Below are 19,574 nucleotides of genomic sequence, written 5' to 3' on the forward strand. Positions count from 1 at the left end.
TCCATCACTAACCACACCAACAGTTTCATGTGAAGTCCCTTGGGTATTTGGTTACAAGTAAGGGGGGCGTGGGAGTCGCAGAATGATCGGAATCTAAGATATGTTGGCGGCTGATGAGAGAAGAAGCAGCGTGCAGGCTCGTCTCTGTCACCCTCCTCTTTTTCCCTCCCTCCCTAATGCGGGGGTCATGTCCCCTCATCTCACCAGGAGGGAAGTATAATTTCCTCTCCGCTAATCCCTCCCCCACAGCGGGTGCCAGCCTTCCCCGCTCCTTCTCGGTGCTCTACACACTCCCTGACATCTCCAGCATTCTCTGTATGTTGTTTGTGTTATTACAGACCAATGCCAAACAGTCCTGCTGCTTCATTCAACATCTAAACCTTTAATGCATTGCACTAGTTTCTTGTACAGTACCTATGCCCTTACGTGTACTCTAAGCTTCCCCTTTTGCTCCCCCATTCTCTTGCTCCCCCAGCCTTGTTCTCTCCCCCAGATCAGTGTCAGAGAGGTGTGTACTGCTTTGGCTCTCTGCTCTCGGTTGTGTTTCACTGCAGGGAGTTGTGAAGGAGAGGAACACAAGGGCTGTGCTTTGGCTGCTTTTGTTGTCATAGCAAGTTAATATTTCCCCTTTTTTTGTCCACTGGCAAGGCAAATCACAGAGGTGTGTGTGTGTGTGTGTGTGTGTGTAAGTGTTTTTCTGTTTGGAAGAAAAGGATGTGGCAGGCCTCTAGTTGCTGCTTCTATCATATCGTTTCCACATGGAACTCAAACTTCCTTCTCCCTCTCTCTTTGTTTTTCCTGCACTTTTACAGCAAAATAAAGATACAGTGGGCCTGCAATTATTGACAGCCTTGATAAAGATAAGCAAAAATGACTGTATAAAATAAATCATTAAGAGCTCTGTTTTCATGTCATCCAACAAATTACCTGTAAACACATGGAGTTTGCTAAACGGCATTGGCAATTGGATTGAAACCAGTGCCATGGTCAGATGACATGAAAATAGAGCTCTTTGACCACGCACACCAGTGGTGGGGTTAGCGTTGAAATCATAATGCATAAGCAGAAAAGAACCCCAGACCTAAATCAAATTTTATTTGTCACATATATAGAACAAGTGTGGACTGCTTACTTACAAGCCCTTCCCAACAATGCAGAGTTATATAGAGTTATTATAAAAACAAAACTGGTAACATGAGGAATAAAATACACAAGGATGGAGCTATATACAGTGGCAAGAAAAAGTATGTGAACCCTTTGGAACTACCTGGATTTCTGCATAAATTGGTCATAAAATGTGATCTGATCTTCATTTAAGTTACAACAATAGACAAACAGAATGCTTAAACTAGTAACACAAACAATTATATGCTTTCATGTCTTTATTGAACACACCGTGTAAACATTCACAGTGCAGGGTGGGAAACGTATGTGAACCCTTGTATTTAATAACTGGTTGACCCTCCTTTGGCAGCAATAACCTCAACCAAACGTTTTCTGTAGTTGCGGATCAGAACTGCACAACGGTCTGGAGGAATTTTGGACCATTACTCTTTACAAAACTGTTTCAGTTCAGCATTATTCTTAGGATGTCTGGTGTGAACCACTCTCGATGATAGCAAGCTGTCCAGGCCCTGATGCAGCAAAGCAGCCCCAAACCATAATGCTCCCTCCACCATACTTTACAGTCGGGATGAGGTTTTGATGTTGGTGTGCTGTGCCTTTTTTCCTCCACACACAGTGTTGTGTGCGCCTTCCAAACAACTCAACTTTAGTTTAATCACTCCACAGAATATTTTGCCGGTAGCGCTGTGGAACATCCAGTTGTTCTGTTGCGAATTTCAGATGTGCAACAATGATTTATTTTTGGACAGCAGTTGCTTCTTCCGTGGTGTCTTCCCATGAACACCATTCTTGTTTAGTGTTTTCAAGGCAAAGGAGATGATCATGGACTACAGGAAAAAGAGGACCGAGCATGCCCCCATTCTCATCGACGGGGCTGTAGTGGAGCAGGTTGAGAGCTTCAAGTTCCTTGGCGTCCACATCAACAACAAACTAACATGGTCCAAGCACACCAAGTCAGTCGTGAAGAGGGCACGACAAAACGTATTCCCCCCTCAGGAGACTGAAAAGATTTGGCATGGGTCCCCAGATCCTCAAAAGGTTCTGCAGCTGCACCATCGAGAGCATCGGGTTGCATCACTGCCTGGTATGGCAACTGTTGGCCTCCGACCGCAAGGCACTACAGAGGGTAATGCGTACGGCCCAGTACATCACCGGAGCCAAGCTTCCTGCCATCCAGGACCTCTGTACCAGGCGATGTCAGAGGAAGGCCCTAGAAATTGTCGGACTCTAGCTACCCTAGTCATAAACTGTTTTCTCTGCTACTGCATGGCAAGCGGTGCCGGAGCGCCAAGTCTAGGTCCAAGAGGCTTCTAAACAGCTTCTACCCCCAAGCCATAAGACTCCTGAACAGCTAATGAAATGGCTACTCAGACTATTTTCACTGCCACCCCCCCACCCTGCTACTACTCTGTTATAATCAATGCACAGCCACTGTAACACCTGCCTGTACGTAATTATCTCAATTACCTCGACACCGGTACCCCGGCACATTGACTCTATACTGGTACCCCCTGTATATAACCCCGCTACTGTTTTTCACTGCTGCTCTTTAATTATTTGTTTTTCTCTTACTTTTTTCTTAAGAAAATATCCAAAAATAAAAACGAACTTCATCGTTGGTTAAGGGCTTGTAAGTAAGCATTTCACCTTAAGGTCTACACATTTCACTGTAAGGTCTGTTATATTCGGCTTTTAGAGATACTTTTGTATCCCTTCCCAGCTTTTTGCAAGTCAACCATTTTTAATCTTAGGTCTTCTGATATCTCTTTTGTTCGAGGCATGGTTCACATCAGACAATGCTTCTTGTGAATAGCAAACACATTTTGTGAGTGTGTTTTATAGGGCAGGGCCGCTCTAACCAACATCTCCAATCTCGTCTCCAGGTTAGCTGACTCCTGACTCCAATTATCTTTTGGAGAAGTCATTAGCCTAGGGGTTCACATACTTTTTCCAACCTACACTGTGAATGTTTAAATTATGTATTCAATATAAACAAGAAAAATAAAATGTTTGTGTTATTAGTTTAAGCACACAGTTTGTCTATTGTGACTAAGATGAAGGTCAGATCAAATTTGGACATTTATGCAGAAATCTAGGTAATTCCAAAAGGTTCACATACTTGTTCTTGCCACTGTACAGGGAGTATCAGTACCAGATCAAATATGCAGGGGAATGAGGTAGATATGTACATGAAGGCAGGGTAACGTGACTAGGCATCAGGATAGATAACAAGAGTAAAATAAGCAGAAGCATATGATGAGTGTAAAATGATGGATGGATGGTACCTGTCAAAAGTTTGGACATCTTTTCATTCAAGTTTTTTTTTTTTGTGACTATTTTCTACATTGTGGAATTATAGTTTGTCTCGACTATGAAATAACACGTATGTAGTAACCATAAAATGTTTAGCAAATCAAAATATATTTAAAATGTTAGATTCTTTGAAGTAGCCACCCTTAGCCTTGATGACAGCTTTGCACACACTTGGCATTCTCTCAACCAGCTTCACCTGGAATGCTTTTCCAACAGTCTTGAAGGAGTTCCCACATATGCTGAGCACTTGTTGGCTGCTTTTTCTCCACTCTGTGGACCAACTCACCCCAAACCATCTCAATTGGTTTGAGGTCGGGGGATTGTGGAGGACAGATCATCTAATGCAGCACTCGATCACTCTCCTCCTTGGTCAAATAGCCCTTACACAGCTTGGAGGTGTGTTGGGTCATTGTCCTGTTGAAAAATAAATTATACTCCCACTAAGCGCAAATCAGATGGGATGGTGTATCGCTGCTGAATGCTGTGGTAGCCATGCTGGTTAACGTCTTGGTGACGGGGGCAGTATTGAGTAGCTTGGATGAATAAGGTGCCCAGAGTAAACTGCCTGCTACTCTGTCCCACATGCTAATATATACAGTGCCTTGCGAAAGTATTCGGCCCCCTTGAACTTTGCGACCTTTTGCCACATTTCAGGCTTCAAACATAAAGATATAAAACTGTATTTTTTTGTGAAGAATCAACAACAAGTGGGACACAATCATGAAGTGGAACGACATTTATTGGATATTTCAAACTTTTTTAACAAATCAAAAACGGAAAAATTGGGCGTGCAAAATTATTCAGCCCCTTTACTTTCAGTGCAGCAAACTCTCTCCAGAAGTTCAGTGAGGATCTCTGAATGATCCAATGTTGACCTAAATGACTAATGATGATAAATACAATCCACCTGTCTGTAATCAAGTCTCCGTATAAATGCACCTGCACTGTGATAGTCTCAGAGGTCCGTTAAAAGCGCAGAGAGCATCATGAAGAACAAGGAACACACCAGGCAGGTCCGAGATACTGTTGTGAAGAAGTTTAAAGCCGGATTTGGATACAAAAAGATTTCCCAAGCTTTAAACATCCCAAGGAGCACTGTGCAAGCGATAATATTGAAATGGAAGGAGTATCAGACCAATGCAAATCTACCAAGACCTGGCCGTCCCTCTAAACTTTCAGCTCATACAAGGAGAAGACTGATCAGAGATGCAGCCAAGAGGCCCATGATCACTCTGGATGAACTGCAGAGATCTACAGCTGAGGTGGGAGACTCTGTCCATAGGACAACAATCAGTCATATATTGCACAAATCTGGCCTTTATGGAAGAGTGGCAAGAAGAAAGCCATTTCTTAAAGATATCCATAAAAAGTGTTGTTTAAAGTTTGCCACAAGCCACCTGGGAGACACACCAAACATGTGGAAGAAGGTGCTCTGGTCAGATGAAACCAAAATTGAACTTTTTGGCAACAATGCAAAACGTTATGTTTGGCGTAAAAGCAACACAGCTGAACACACCATCCCCACTGTCAAACATGGTGGTGGCAGCATCATGGTTTGGGCCTGCTTTTCTTCAGCAGGGACAGGGAAGATGGTTAAAATTGTTGGGAAGATGGATGGAGCCAAATACAGGACCATTCTGGAAGAAAACCTGATGGAGTCTGCAAAAGACCTGAGACTGGGACGGAGATTTGTCTTCCAACAAGACAATGATCCAAAACATAAAGCAAAATCTACAATGGAATGGTTCAAAAATAAACATATCCAGGTGTTACAATGGCCAAGTCAAAGTCCAGACCTGAATCCAATCGAGAATCTGTGGAAAGAACTGAAAACTGCTGTTCACAAATGCTCTCCATCCAACCTCACTGAGCTCGAACTGTTTTGCAAGGAGGAATGGGAAAAAATGTCAGTCTCTCGATGTGCAAAACTGATAGAGACATACCCCAAGCGACTTACAGCTGTAATCGCAGCAAAAGGTGGCGCTACAAAGTATTAACTTAAGGGGGCTGAATAATTTTGCACGCCCAATTTTTCAGTTCTTGATATGTTAACATTTTTTGAAATATCCAATAAATGTCGTTCCATTTCATGATTGTGTCCCACTTGTTGTTGATTCTTCACAAAAAAATACAGTTTTATATCTTTATGTTTGAAGCCTGAAATGTGGCAAAAGGTCGCAAAGTTCAAGGGGGCCGAATACTTTCGCAAGGCACTGTACATATTATTAGTAGTATTGGATAGAAAACACGGATGTTTCTAAAACTGTTTGAATGATGTCTGTGAGTATAACAGAACTCATATGGCAGGCGAAAACCTGAGACAAATCCAACCAGGAAGTGGGAAATCTGAGGTTTGTAGTTCCATTTAAGTGATTGCCTATCCAATATGCTGTGTCTATTGAGCCAGATTGCACTTCCCAAGGCTTACAGCAGATGTCAACAGTCTTTAGAAAGTTGTTTGAGGCTTCTATTGTGGAAGGGGCTCAAATAAGAGCTGTCTCAACAAGTGGACTAGGCTGAGGCCAATCAGTTGTTTACTGCGCGGTCACGCGGGCGTGCCATTCCTTCTTTTTCCTCTGTAATGAATACGCTATTGTCCGGTTGGAACATTTATTGAAGATTTATTATAAAAAGACACGAAGGATTGATTGTAAACATCATTTGACATGTTACAAACTGTAATGGAACTATTTTGACTTTTCGTCTGGATTTTGCACTCGCACATTGTGACTTTGGAATAGTGAACTAAACGCTTGAACAAAACGGAGGTATTTGGAAATAAATATGGACGTAATCTAACAAAACAAACATTTCTTGTGGGAGTTCTGGGAGTGCATTCCGACGAAGATCAGCAAAGGTAAGTGAAGATTTATAATGCCAAATATGACTTTTGTTGACCAACTTAGCGGGTAACTGTGTGGCTTGCATTTGTGGCTGAACGTTGTTCTCAGATTATTGAATATTGTGCTTTTGCCGTAAAGCTTTTTTGAAATTGGACTCAGCGGTTGCATTAAGAACAAGTTTATCTTTAATTCTATGTAAAACATGTATCTTTCATCAAAGTTTATGATGAGTATTTCTGTTATTTGATGTGGCTCTCAACAATTTCTCCAGATGTTTTGGAGGCATTTCTGAACATGGTGCCAATGTAAACTGAGGTTTTTGGATATAAATATGAACTTGATCGAACAAAACATCCATATATTGTGTAACATTGAGTCCTGGGAGTGTCATCTGATGAAGATCGTCAAAGGTTAGTGATTAATTTAATCTATATTTCTGCTTTTTGTGACACCTCTCTTTGGTTGGAAAATGGCTGAATGCTTTCTGTGACTAGTTTCTGACCTAACATAATGATATGTTCTGCTTTCACCGAAAAGCCTTTTTGAAATCGGACACTGTGGTTGGATTAACAAGAAGTGTATCTTTAAAATGGTGTAAAATACTTGTATGGTTGAGGAATTTTAATTATGAGATTTCTGTTTTGAATTTGGCGCCCTGCACTTCCACTGGCTGTTGGCGAGGTGGGACGCTAGCGTCCCGAACGATCCCAGAGAGGTTAAGTGTGCTTTGAATTCAAAATAAATCACAGACGGTGTCACCAGCAAAACACTATCACACCACCACCTCCATGCTTCATGGTGGGAAACACATGCGGAGAACATCCGCTCACCTACTCTGCGTCTCACAAAGACACGGCGGTTGCAACCAAAAATATCACATTTGGACTCATCAGATCAAAGGACAGATGTCCACCGGTCTAATGTCCATTGCTCGTGTTTCTTGGCCCAAGCAAGTCTATTCTTCTTTTTGGTGTCCTTTAGTAGTGGTTTCTTTTCAGCCATGAAGGCCTGATTCACACAGTCTCCTCTGAACAGCTAATGTTGATGTTTCTTACTTGAACTCTGAAGCATTTATTTGGGCTGCAATTTCTGAGGCTGGTAACTAATGAATTTCTCCTCTGCAGCAGACTCTGGGTCCTTCCTGTGTCGGTTCTCCATGAGAGCCTGTTACAAATCCCTTTTTGGCCCGGCAGGATAGTAACGAGACCGTAACATAACTCATGCAAATTATAATAGTGACAAAATAACAGTGCGAACGAAAAACCACAGACAACTTAATTACCGTCTAACACTCAGGGTTTATTTGAAAACACACGGTAAAGGGGGGCAGGAAAAGGGGCTTAGCTGGACCCAAGGAAAGAAACAAATATCCAAAAACAGCCCTAAGCTAGACTAGCCTACTACTATACAGCTAACTAACTAACCAAAAATACAGTGGGTGGTCCGCCCAGTTCTACCTAGGGTTCTTAGACAAAGTAGTCCTACGGGTAGTGTATGCCCATGGGCAACATCAAACACCATAACACAAACAATACTCACAGGTGGGGACAAAGTGATCTGGAGGTGCTAAAACAAACGAGAACTACCGAGACATTGTATGACAGAGATATTGAGCTCTTGAGAAAACAACTGATTGGGTTTTTAAACCAACTGAAAGGAAATGTGATATGGTAAGGGAAAAGGAGGGGAATGAGGAATGATTGGGGAATGATGATTGCCACCTGTGAGGAGGGGAGAAGGAGAGAAAAGAAACACACACACACACACACAGGATACACACACAGAATACCTGTATCCGTAACAGAGCCAGTTAATCATAGCGCTTGATGGTTTATGCGACTGCACTTAAAGGTCAGTCAATGTGGAAAATGTCATGTCTTAAAGTAATGATGGACTGTTGTTTCTCTTTGTTTATTTGAGCTGTTATTGCCATAATATGGACTTGGTCTTCTGTATACCACCCCTACCTTGTCACAACACAACTGACTCAAATGCATTAAGAAGGAAAGAAATTTCAAAGATTAACTTTTAACAAGGCTCACCGTGCATTTCTGGTGACTACCCCATGATGCTGGTTGAGAGAATGCCAAGAGTGTGCAAAGCTGTCATCAAAGCAAAGGGTGGCTACTTTGAAGAATTTAAAATATATTTCTATTTGTTTAACACTTTTTTGGTTACTACATGATTTCATATATGTTATTTCATAGTTTTGATGTTTTCACTATTATTCTACAATGTAGAAAATAGTAAAAATAAAAACCCTTGAATGAGTAGGTGTCCAAACTTTTGACTGGTGCTGTAGAATAAAGGCACATACCTGTCTATATAAGGTCCCATAGCTAACAGTGCATGTCAGAGCAAAAACCAAGCCGTCCGTAGAGCTCCGAGATAGGATTGTGTCTGTACAGATGTGTGGAAGGGTACCAAAACATTTCTGCAGCATTGAAGGTCCCCAAGAACACAGTGGCCTCCATTGTTATTAAATGGAATAAGTTTGGAACCACCAAGACTCTTCCTAGAGCCGGCCACCTGACCAAACTGAGCAATTGGGGGAGAAGGGCCATGGTCAGGGAGGTGACCAGAGCTCAAGAGCTCCTCTGTGGAGATGTGAGAACCTTCCAGAAGGACAACCATCTCTGCAGCACTCCACCAATCAGGCCTTTATGGTAGAGTGGCCAGACGGAAGCCACTACTCAGTAAAAGGTACATGACAGTCCTCTTGAAGTTTGTCAAAAGGTACCTAAAGACTCAGACCATGAGGAACAAGATTCTCTGGTCTGATGAAACCAAGATTGAACTCTTTGGCCTGAATGTCAAGCGTCACTTATGGAGGAAACCTGGCACCATCCATCCCTACAGTCAAGCATGGTGGTGGCATTATGCTGTGGGGATGTTTTTCTGGGACTGGGAGACTAGTCCGGATCCAGGGAAAGATGACCGGAGCAAAGTACAGAGGGATCTTTGCTGAAAACCTGCTCCGGAGTGCTCAGGACCTCACTGTGGTGAAGGTTCATCTTCCAACAGGACAACGACCCTAAGCACACAGCCAAGACAACGCAGGAGTGGCTTCGGGACAAGTCTCTGAATGTCCTTGAGTGGCCCAGCCAGAATCCTGACTTGTATCGAACATCTCTGGAGAGACCTGAAAATAGCTGTGCAGCGACACTCCCCATCCAACCTGGCATAGCTTGAGAGGATATGCAGAAAAGAGTAGGAGCAACTCCCCAAATACAGGTGTGCCAAGCTTGTAGCGTCATACCCAAGAAGACAAGGCTGTAATCACTGCCAAAGGTTCTTCACCAAAGTACTGAGTAAAGTGTCTGAGTAGTTATTAAATGTGGTATTTCAGTTTATTTTTAATACATTTGAAGAAAACTGCTTTTGCTCTGTCGTAATGGGGTATTGTGTGTAGATAATGTGGGAAAAATAAAAATTATACATTTTAGAATGTTAATTTTGTTGGTGCATTGGGAGGTTCTTGGGGTTGGGGAATGGAATTAATTGCAATTTTTTTCTTGGGGAGGGATCTCGAATGGTTGAGGGACAGCTATTGGGGAACTGTGGGGGGATCTTGGAGGGTTCGGGTTCTCCTTTTTTGGCCTGGTGGGAGATCTGTCAACGTGCCCTTGAGCAGGGCATTGATCCTGGATGCTTCTGTGTGTCACTCTGAATGGGAGTCTGTTGGATGACTGGTGTGGTGTAGTTGTTGAGCGGCTTCACTGCATGTATACTGTATGTTTTGGATATTCAATACGTAAAAATGTGGAAAAAGTGAAGGGGTCTGAATACTTTCCGAATGCACAGTGTGTGTCCTTGATAATGAATTACATTCTCAAATGTATGTGTAGTTGAAAGGAAAGGGGGATACCTAATCAGTTGTACAACTGAATGCATTCAACTGATATGTCTTCCACATTTAACTCAAACCCTCTGCATCAGAGAGGGGGTTTGGGACCCGGGTGTCGGCACCCGGGGAACAGTGGGTTAAATGCCTATCGATCTCTATTTCTCTCCATATGTCTGTTTACATGCATTATATATTACATACAGAAACTTCATCCTCGATCCGGCTATCTTCTTGACGTCTAAGGAGCTCTGACTGTCCTGTAAGTGAGACTGATATTATTTATAACTATATGAAGGGATAATTTGCTTGGTTATTGTTTGGGCTTGTCCTTGGTTTCGTTTCCCCCTCTTACCTTAATTATTCCCTCTCCATTTGCCACGGTAACAGAATGCATTTGCATTCATTAAGAGTCCTCCATTGCATATTATCTGGGGAAAAGCACTGCTAACTCAGACCCTGATTGGGTTGTGATATCTCTACATCCCTGGGTTTGGGTGTAGGGGCCACATTCTCTGCAGTTCAGCACTGAGCCTCTGTCGTAAGGAGAATGTCTTAAACATACAGGGGTCGATGCCGTCTCTCATGAATGGAATTAATACTGGAGTGGCTGCCAGCAGATACCTTATACAGACTTGGAGAATGCAGCATCCCACTCAATGTCTGAACCCTTAACCTCCCTCTCCCACCAGTCCTCTCTGCAGCCCGAGGTTCAGGTGGATGCATGGATACTAAGCACTGCAGAGAACAGGGCTGGGTGCGGTTTCTCACAGCTGTGGTTTTCCACAGTTGTAACTCAGAAACATTTGCCAAAACTGCAAAACATCCAAAGTTAAGTCAAGATCCCATAAGCTTGTTCGGAGATGTTCCACCACTTCAGAGACGTCATGTTCAGTAATCAGATAGCCTAGTTGGCCGGCCGATCGAGTAGCCTTTGGAAGAGCTCTGTGAGGGTATTGTCCATTCAGGGAAAAGACTGTGCTGGGCTGAAGAAACGTGAGAGACAGGAAATTGAAATAAAAAGTAAAAAATGAAAATTCTCTTGAGACTGAACCTGGGACTGGCATCACCAGGGGCCAAAATCTCATTTTGCCGTTAAAGCTCAGTCTCTCTGGAAAAATAATCACCAACTTTCGGAGTTCTGTGAATTTAAACATATGCCAGCGCACAGTCACAAGAAGCATATCTCGGCATCTGTACCCTGGGTAGCTCTTCTCACTGGGTATGGAAGTGTGTCAGAGGATTGGATGGGTCCCCCAGCTCTGGAGCTACTGTCAGTAGCATGTTTACATTGGCTTGGCAAATATTGAAGAGCCTTCTCACTTTAATTTACATTTTCTTTCCATGTATAAACCTGGTGAAAAGTAGTCACTATCTCCTGCTCCCTCTCCAGACCTTTTCAAGGGCATTTGACATTTCTATCCACATTTTCTTCAACTTCGCCATCAAAAAAAAGTATTTGCTTGATCATAAATGAACAGCAAGAGCAAAGTGTTATATCCCAAGTCCTGGGGATGAAATACCAGTGTTGGATGAAACCACCTCGATCTACCATCAATCAATCCTGTAAAGTAAGTTTGGAGGTGATACACAAGTGCCCATCGAATAGCCCACCATTACCAGACGTCCATTCTAGAAGAAATCAATGTCTTTCTGTTGCTCAAGACTGACCGATCACTGCCATTTTACTCTGGCTCGTATTTAAATGCATGGAATGTACATCCTATTTTATGGCGAAGAGGGAGTCCAAGAATAACCTGCCCACTGGTGCATGACGGGAGGTGAGATTCATAATTCACCAGGGACACTGCTTTTCTTCTCCTCTTTTAGATTAACTTTTAGGGGAGCGCTGGAGGAAATTGTAAACGATAGCACAGCTGAGCTAGCACTTCTGCTGAAATTAAACCCCAGAGAACTTTTTCACAGCCCTGGTTAAGAGCTGTAAATACTTTTTTTTTTAATGGTAATTTTGTAGGGTTCAGAATTCAAATGTCTGCCGGTAAATGGAACTGCTCATAATTCCTCGTGCTATATGATGAGGAAGTATTCTTAAACTAAGTGTGGAGCTGGTTGAGCTGGTATGCATTATCGTAGAAGTTTTCTATTGTTGACAAAGCTTTGTAGGGTCTGCAGAAATGTCTCTGTGAATGTCTCTGTGAACTCATCCATATGATTACAATGTCTAACATTCATTTGAATTTAAAGGTAAGTGCTTATGAACGGCCTGTGTTGAAATTGAATCCAAGCTATTTAAAACATAAGCTGCAAGTGAACAATAAACTGCACTATCCTATTAAGAAAACAAGAGTAGCACTGTCAGTAGCCTTGAGTTATCAGTACTTGAGAAATTCTTTGCTAATAAAGTTTAGTGTAAAATTGTTTTTGCTAGTATGAGGTCTGTAGTTACACCCTTGGAGGTCCCCACGCCATCATTTGATACCTCCCATTGCGATATTACCCAAAAGGTAATGATGCGGGGGGCCTCCCGGGTGGCGCAGTGGTTAAGGGCGCTGTACTGCAGTGCCAGCTGTGCCGTCAGAGACTCTGGGTTCGCGCCAAGGCTCTGTCGTAACCGGCCGCGACCGGGAGGTCCGTGGGGCGACGCACAATTGGCCTAGCGTCATCCGGGTTAGGGAGGACTTGGCCGGTAGGGATGTCCTTGTCTCATCGCGCACCAGCGACTCCTGTGGCGGGCCGGGCGCAGTGCGCTAACCAAGGTTGCCAGGTGCACGGTGTTTCCTCCGACACATTGGTGCGGCTGGCTTCCGGGTTGGATGCGCGCTGTGTTAAGAAGCAGTGCGGCTTGGTTGGGTTGTGTATCGGAGGACGCATGACTTTCAACCTTCGTCTCTCCCGAGCCCGTACGGGAGTTGTAGCGATGAGACAAGATAGTAGCTACTAAAACAATTGGATACCACGAAATTGGGGAGAAAAAGGGGCAAAATTCAAACAAAAAAACAAAAAAAGGGTAATGATGCAACAGACCTCTGCCTGAGCACCACTCCCACCAAAATGTTGTCTGCTCTGCTCCAAATTTGATCTCATCTACTCCAGCTCCCCTCCTATCTGAGGATAGTAAACTGTTAGTGTGTCCTGGTCTGCTACACTAAGCTTGGTGACGTGTTTGATGTTCTGGTCTATAGCCTGGCTGGCGTCCATCAACTGATCCCAACATTGGCTCTGTGCACCTGGACAGCTGTCATGTTTTTCCTCTCTTGTCAGCACTTCTTGTCTCTTTCTGGTGTTGAGGGCTTGAACTGCCACCCATTGGTGTGTTGTCAAGCTGAGCTGCTTGTGTCAGCGATTTATTTCCCATATTTTTTTTTAGGTGTGGGACTGCCTCAGTGGATCCATGTTTTATTTTCCCACACCGTTGGAACAATGATGGCTGGCCACGTCATGCACTCTTGAATTGGGTTGTTTCCCTGTTCCGAATGTCTTTACGCCCCCACTAGGGCTGATCTCACTAACAAAGGCAGGCCAAGGGCAGTGTGTTCCCAACGGGCTCAGTTTGGTGACGCTTACATGAAATATAAAACAGATGGATGTAAAAATAGACATTGTTTCTTGAATACAATGAACATATAGGGCAAAGGTAATTATAGTTGTAGGTCTACATAAGCACACTGCGTATAGGCTGTACAGCCGCCATAGGTGTAGATCAGTGGCTGGTGATTTCGGTTCTGGAGACGAGTCGACAAAGGGTTCAAATATCCAGTTCAGCCCCTGAGGTCCTGTTGAAACACGTTGACTGATATATCCTTTTCATATGATATCATCGGAGCAAAAATGGGTTTGAGGCAAAATCCATCAAGCGCTGATGATCCCTGCACTATCCTCTGGGAAATAGCAATTTTCTCCTAAATAAGCTGTTGTCATTGTCATCTCTGTGCAAGTAATTTTTTTTCTGCTGAAGGAAATATTTGGTCTGTCTCTCGCTCTACCGCTCCCACCCTCAGCCAGACGCGAGTCTGTTGTGGAGGGTTGAGCAAGGGGAGAGCGAGAGGTGGGAGTACTAATTAATAGTTGAGAAAGTGAGTTTGGCGGTAGCATCCTCCATCTCAGGATGAAGACATCTGTATTGACCACACAGCCCTACAGTGAGATGTTGAAAAGCATGGGGAAGTATTTACTTGTGCTAAAAGCCCAAAGCTGCATTTGTGAACCTCAATAGGCCACATCCATTTATTTGTGTTTTTGGTAAATTAAATGTACTCATTCTACCCACACTAACCGTACTGTTTGTGACGGGAATTGAGTATATAGTATGCTTATTGGTCATAGTATGGATATAGTTAGTATGCCAAAAATTCCCAGAAGTCATACTATATTCGTCAAAATATGAAGTATACACGCAGAGGACACTATTTCCGTACTTTAGGGTCCATAATGCAATTCTTCAGGAAATGGGCCTGGCTTTACATCGTTTTCAGATTTGAAGAAAATGATGGAAAATATTTAGCCGAAGTCCAACGATAGCAGATACAAATTCATTTAACCAATTATGACAAATGTTATCAAAATGTTGAGCATTGTAAAAAGTAATTACTTTTGCAGTAAGTTACCTTACACGTTATGTTGACTGACATTTGTTAGCTACGCTGGCCTTACGAATCACATAGCATATAATTACAGCAGTATGTACCGGTATGTCAGTTGGCTACTTATACATCAAACTTGCCAGTATATTAACTATAAGCTATCTAACTACCCAACGTTTATTGACTTGATTATTCCCGTCATGCTTAGCTAAATGGTACAGTTGTTGTGCATTCACAATGGACATTCGCGTGCTTTCGGAAATTTAATTTACGAGCGCACTCTGGCACTCCGGATTGAATTGAAGAACACATCCAAAGTCGTAAAATATCTAACTAGTCATGTGTTATGCTAACTAGCTAGCAAGAGGTTGCATAGCAACAGCATCAACTTCCGGTAGACCGGCGAAGAGCTAGTACGCTCAACTGAAAGGATACTGTTTCGTTTACAGTATACTAAAATTAACTAATAGTTTGTTGTATATACTCATTAAGTATGTAGTATACAATAAGTTAGTATGGGTATTCGAACACAGCTCATGTCTGTTCTTGCTTTGGTTGTCTTAATAATCTGGGTGGGGGAGCAGGTGGTAGGAGTTTATAGTATATTTACTCTAACTGCAGGACCACAGTTCTGGTCAGCGATGAGTGGTTGATAATGGGTGTCTGGGGGTGTGGACGTAACGGCATCCTTGTTTGTAGGGTTATGGGTTGACTTCCTTGAAGTGTTGAGGGACCGGTGATGAGTTGAAGGAAAACACCTAAATTAGTCTCTTTCCTCCCATTGGAGGAAAGAGAATCCCTTCCGGATGTTCCATTTGATGTATCTGTTTTATACGCTTGAGCATTTACAAACCAAATACTTGTTCAATTTGTGGGATCGATACAAGCTTGTTAGAAACTACAAGCTGTTGGGAGATGATGCTCTAGAAAATAAACCAAATAGCTGCCCTTTCCTCTGTATTGTAGGGAGTTTTAACATATGTTTTCATGTTGTTTACATGGAGTTTAACCAGGACAACTGCCAAACTTAAAATGTTGTTCCACTTTCCTCTTGAAATGGCCCATCTTTTGGACAATGTGGCTGTCTAGAATAAATGTTCCCTTATTTTGTCAGGGAAATGAGCAGAGCTATATTGATTTTTTTTTTATACCATTGTTACATGATTCATTTATCAAATGGTCTTGCATTTTGTGAAGTTAACTCAAAATCAAATGTTATTTGTCACATGCGCTGAATACAACAAGTGGGGTAGACCTTACCGCGAAATGCTTACTTACAAGCCCTTAACCAACAATGCAGTTTAAAGAAAATAGAATTATCATCTACGGCAAGGGTTCTTTAAACTTTTTCAGCCTGGGACCCAAATTAGAAATGGTGTTTTCCTGGGACCCAAGCTTAGGAACATATGCAACTATATGTACATATTGGTACATTTCATTGCCGTTATGCCTAAAACAAATGCAATATAGACTAAAACAAATAACAATTAAATGAAATAGCCATATAAATAGCTATTCATGTTTATTTTCACCCATTAAAAACTCTTACATATCTGTCTAGGTTGGAACTGTTGCTGTTAAAATTCAATCTATAATTTTAATTCTGAACTGGAACAAACTGATTGATCACATCACACAGATGCATAACAGAACAGACACGAATGATAGTGCAACCCTAAGTAACTGTACGGATGAAAAATGACCAGGCTTGCGTGGCATCTTACTGTAGAAAGTATTGTCGAAAGAAAGTCTAGGTTGGAGCTGTTGCTGTTAAAATAGAAGTCATATATTTTATCCTGAAATGGAATAAACTGATTGATCCAGGCTATATCACATCCGGCCGTGATTGGGAGTCCCCTAAGGCGGCACACAATTATCCCAGCGTTGTCCAGGTTTGGCCGGGATAGGCCGCCATTGTAAATAAGAATTTGTTCTTAACTGACTTGCCTAGTTTTAAAAAAAGTTCAATTTAAATAAATAAAAATATATTTTTTAAATAATCACATGGATGTAGACCAGAAAACACAAAACACACACACAGTCCTAATGAGAGGTCTGTGTGTGGCTGGTTTTCAACAAGCATGTCTGTTCTGGGATCAGTTTTTGACAGTGCAACACTGAGGTCATGCTCAGCATTGAGACTGTTTCTGTACTTATTTCTTAAGTAATCCAGAGTTGAGAACCCTGACTGACATAAGTATGTGGTGCCAAACTGGACCAGAACATCTACTGCTTTCTCAGTTAGGCAGGAGACCGCTTCCTGCTGTAGATGAGCAACCCAGAACTGTGTGTGTGTTTTTGCCTCAAAAAGTATCTTGCTTCATTCAGTTTATTCCAGTTCAGAATAAACATGATGACTTTTATTTTAACAGCAACGATTCCAATCTAGATTTGTTTTCAACAATAATTTCTACAGTAAGATGTAAAGTAGGCCTGATCATTTTTCATTTTCATTTTTCATCTTCATCTGTTACTTAGGGTTGCACTATCAGTAGCTAGCTAGCATAGCTAGCTACGGTTAGCTATTAGCTGTGTACAAAGCCGGAGGATTGTTTTAAAGAGAAACTCACATATACTACTATGAGAACAGTTGAAGGCAGAAGTTTGCATACACCTTAGCCAATTACATTTAAACTCAGTTTTTCACAATTCCTGACCATTATTCCTCGTAAAAATTCCCTGTCTTAGGTCAGTTAGGATCACCACTTTATTTTAAGAATGTGAAATGTCAGAATAATAGTAGAGTGATTTATTAAAGCATGTATTTCTTTCATCGCATTCCCAGTGGGTCAGAAGTTTGCATACACTCAATTAGTATTTGGTAGCATTGCCTTTTAAATTGTTTATCTTGGGTCAAAAGTTTCGGGTAGCCTTTCACAAGCTTCCCACAATAAATTCCTCCTGACAGAGCTGGTGTAACTGAATCAGGTTTGTAGGCCTCCATGCTCGCACACGCTTTTTCAGATCTGCCCACAAATTTTCTATGGGATTGAGGTCAGGGCTTTGTGATGGCCACTCCAATACCTTGACTTTGTTGCACCAGTCCCTCCTGCAGCAAAGCACCCCTACAACATGATGCTGCCACCCCGTGCTTCACGGTTGGGATGGTGTTCTTCGGCTTACAAGCCTCCGCCTTTTTCCTCCAAACATAACGATGGCCATTATGTCCAAACAGTTCTATTTTTGTTACATCAGACCAGAGGACATTTCTCCAAAAAGTACGATCTTTGTCCCCATGTGCAGTTGCAAACCATAGTCTGGCTTTTTTATGGCGGTTTTGGAGCAGTGGCTTCTTCCTTGCTGAGCAGCCTTTCAGGTTATGTCGATATAGATACTTTTGTACCTGTTTCCTTCAGCATCTTCACAAGGTCCTTTGCTGGTGTTCTGAGATTGATTTGCACTTTTCGCACCAAAGTACGTTCATCTCTAGGAATGCATCTCCTTCCTGAGAGGTATGACGGCTGCATGGTCCCATGGTGTTTATACTTACGTACTATTGTTTGTACAGATGAACGTGGTACCTTCAGGTGTTTGGAAATTGCTCCCAAGGATGAACCAGACTTCTGGAGGTCTCCAATTTTTCTTTCTGAGGTCTTGGCTGATTTCTTTTGATTTTTCCAAGTAAAGAGGCACATAGTTTGAAGGTAGGCCTTGAAATAAGTCCACAGGTGCACCTCCAATTGACTCAAATGATGTCAATTAGCCTATCAGAAGCTTCTAAAGCCATGACATAATTTTCTGGAATTTTCCAAGCTGTTTAAAGGCACAGTCAACTTAGTGTATGTAAACTTCTGAACTACTGGAATTGTGAAACAGTGAGTTATAAGTTAAATAATCTGTCTGTAAACAATTGTTTGAAAAATGACTTGTCATGCACAAAGGAGATGTCCTAACCGACTTGCCAAAACTATAGTTTGTTAAGAAGAAGTTTGTGGAGTGGTTGAAAAACAAGTTTTAATGACTCCAACCTAAGTGTATGTAAACTTCTGACTTCAACTGTAGTACTGCTTTATATCTGCTTACCTGTTATAAAATGACAACAATGCCTTGCTAGCTGACTTTTCCACCGCCGAAGCACTGTTTCCTGAAGCTTTCTGCCTTGTTCTGAAAGAATTCCCTGGGTATACCGTCATGCTGTGGATATTTGGTCAGGACATGTTGTTATATGAATTTGTAAGTTTTGAATGACTCATTACTAAGCACTTCCCCGCACAAAGCACATTGACGGAGGTCCTCGTTATTTCTCACAGTTTGTATGGAAGAGAAACTCATCGGTTTATTGGCTTTTCATGATGATTGCGCTCCGTCAGAACTTGTTGCTAGCATGAGTCAATTTGATGGTGATGGCGAGTGGGAATGACAAGTCAGTGGCTGACAGCTCATCATCTGCTGCTGAACGACAGTGCTGCAGCGTGTGTCGCGGGGTGATCTTAAAGAAAAAATAATAGGTAAACCACGAAGCACACGGGCATCTCCTTCTCCCACTCACGCAGCTGCCAAACTGAGCAGACACAACTGCTAAGCTGAGAGCGTACTGAACAGAGACCGCAGTTGCACTTGGCCAAATCCATTCCAGTAATTCATGAAGTAATTATACATTCACTCTGACACGTCGCGACCCATCATAAACAGGTCCACGACCCACACTTTAAGAAATGCTGCTCTACCGGGATGGTTGTTGCTAATGTGACTAGAATGACATTGTATACAACAGCCAACTTTCCAGGATGTCGACACATCTTATATGTGCAGAAATGTTAAATTCTTGTTAATCTAACCGCACTGTCCAATTTACAGTAGCTAGTACAGTGAAAAATACCATGCTATTGTTTGAGTAGAGTGCCCAACAACAACAACTTTTATCACGGCATTGATTCATTCACGTCTGAAGGTAAATAATGTACTTAC

General features: G+C 42.2%; 1 protein-coding gene across 1 annotated transcript in view; it reads left to right on the top strand.

Moving 5' to 3' along the window:
- Positions 1-19,574, top strand: part of LOC110502429 (tetratricopeptide repeat protein 27) — a 158,340-nt gene that overhangs the window by 78,131 nt on the left and 60,635 nt on the right. The window lies entirely within an intron of this gene.

This window comes from Oncorhynchus mykiss, chromosome 23 (assembly GCF_013265735.2).
Source record: "Oncorhynchus mykiss isolate Arlee chromosome 23, USDA_OmykA_1.1, whole genome shotgun sequence".
Lineage (NCBI taxonomy): Eukaryota > Metazoa > Chordata > Actinopteri > Salmoniformes > Salmonidae > Oncorhynchus > Oncorhynchus mykiss.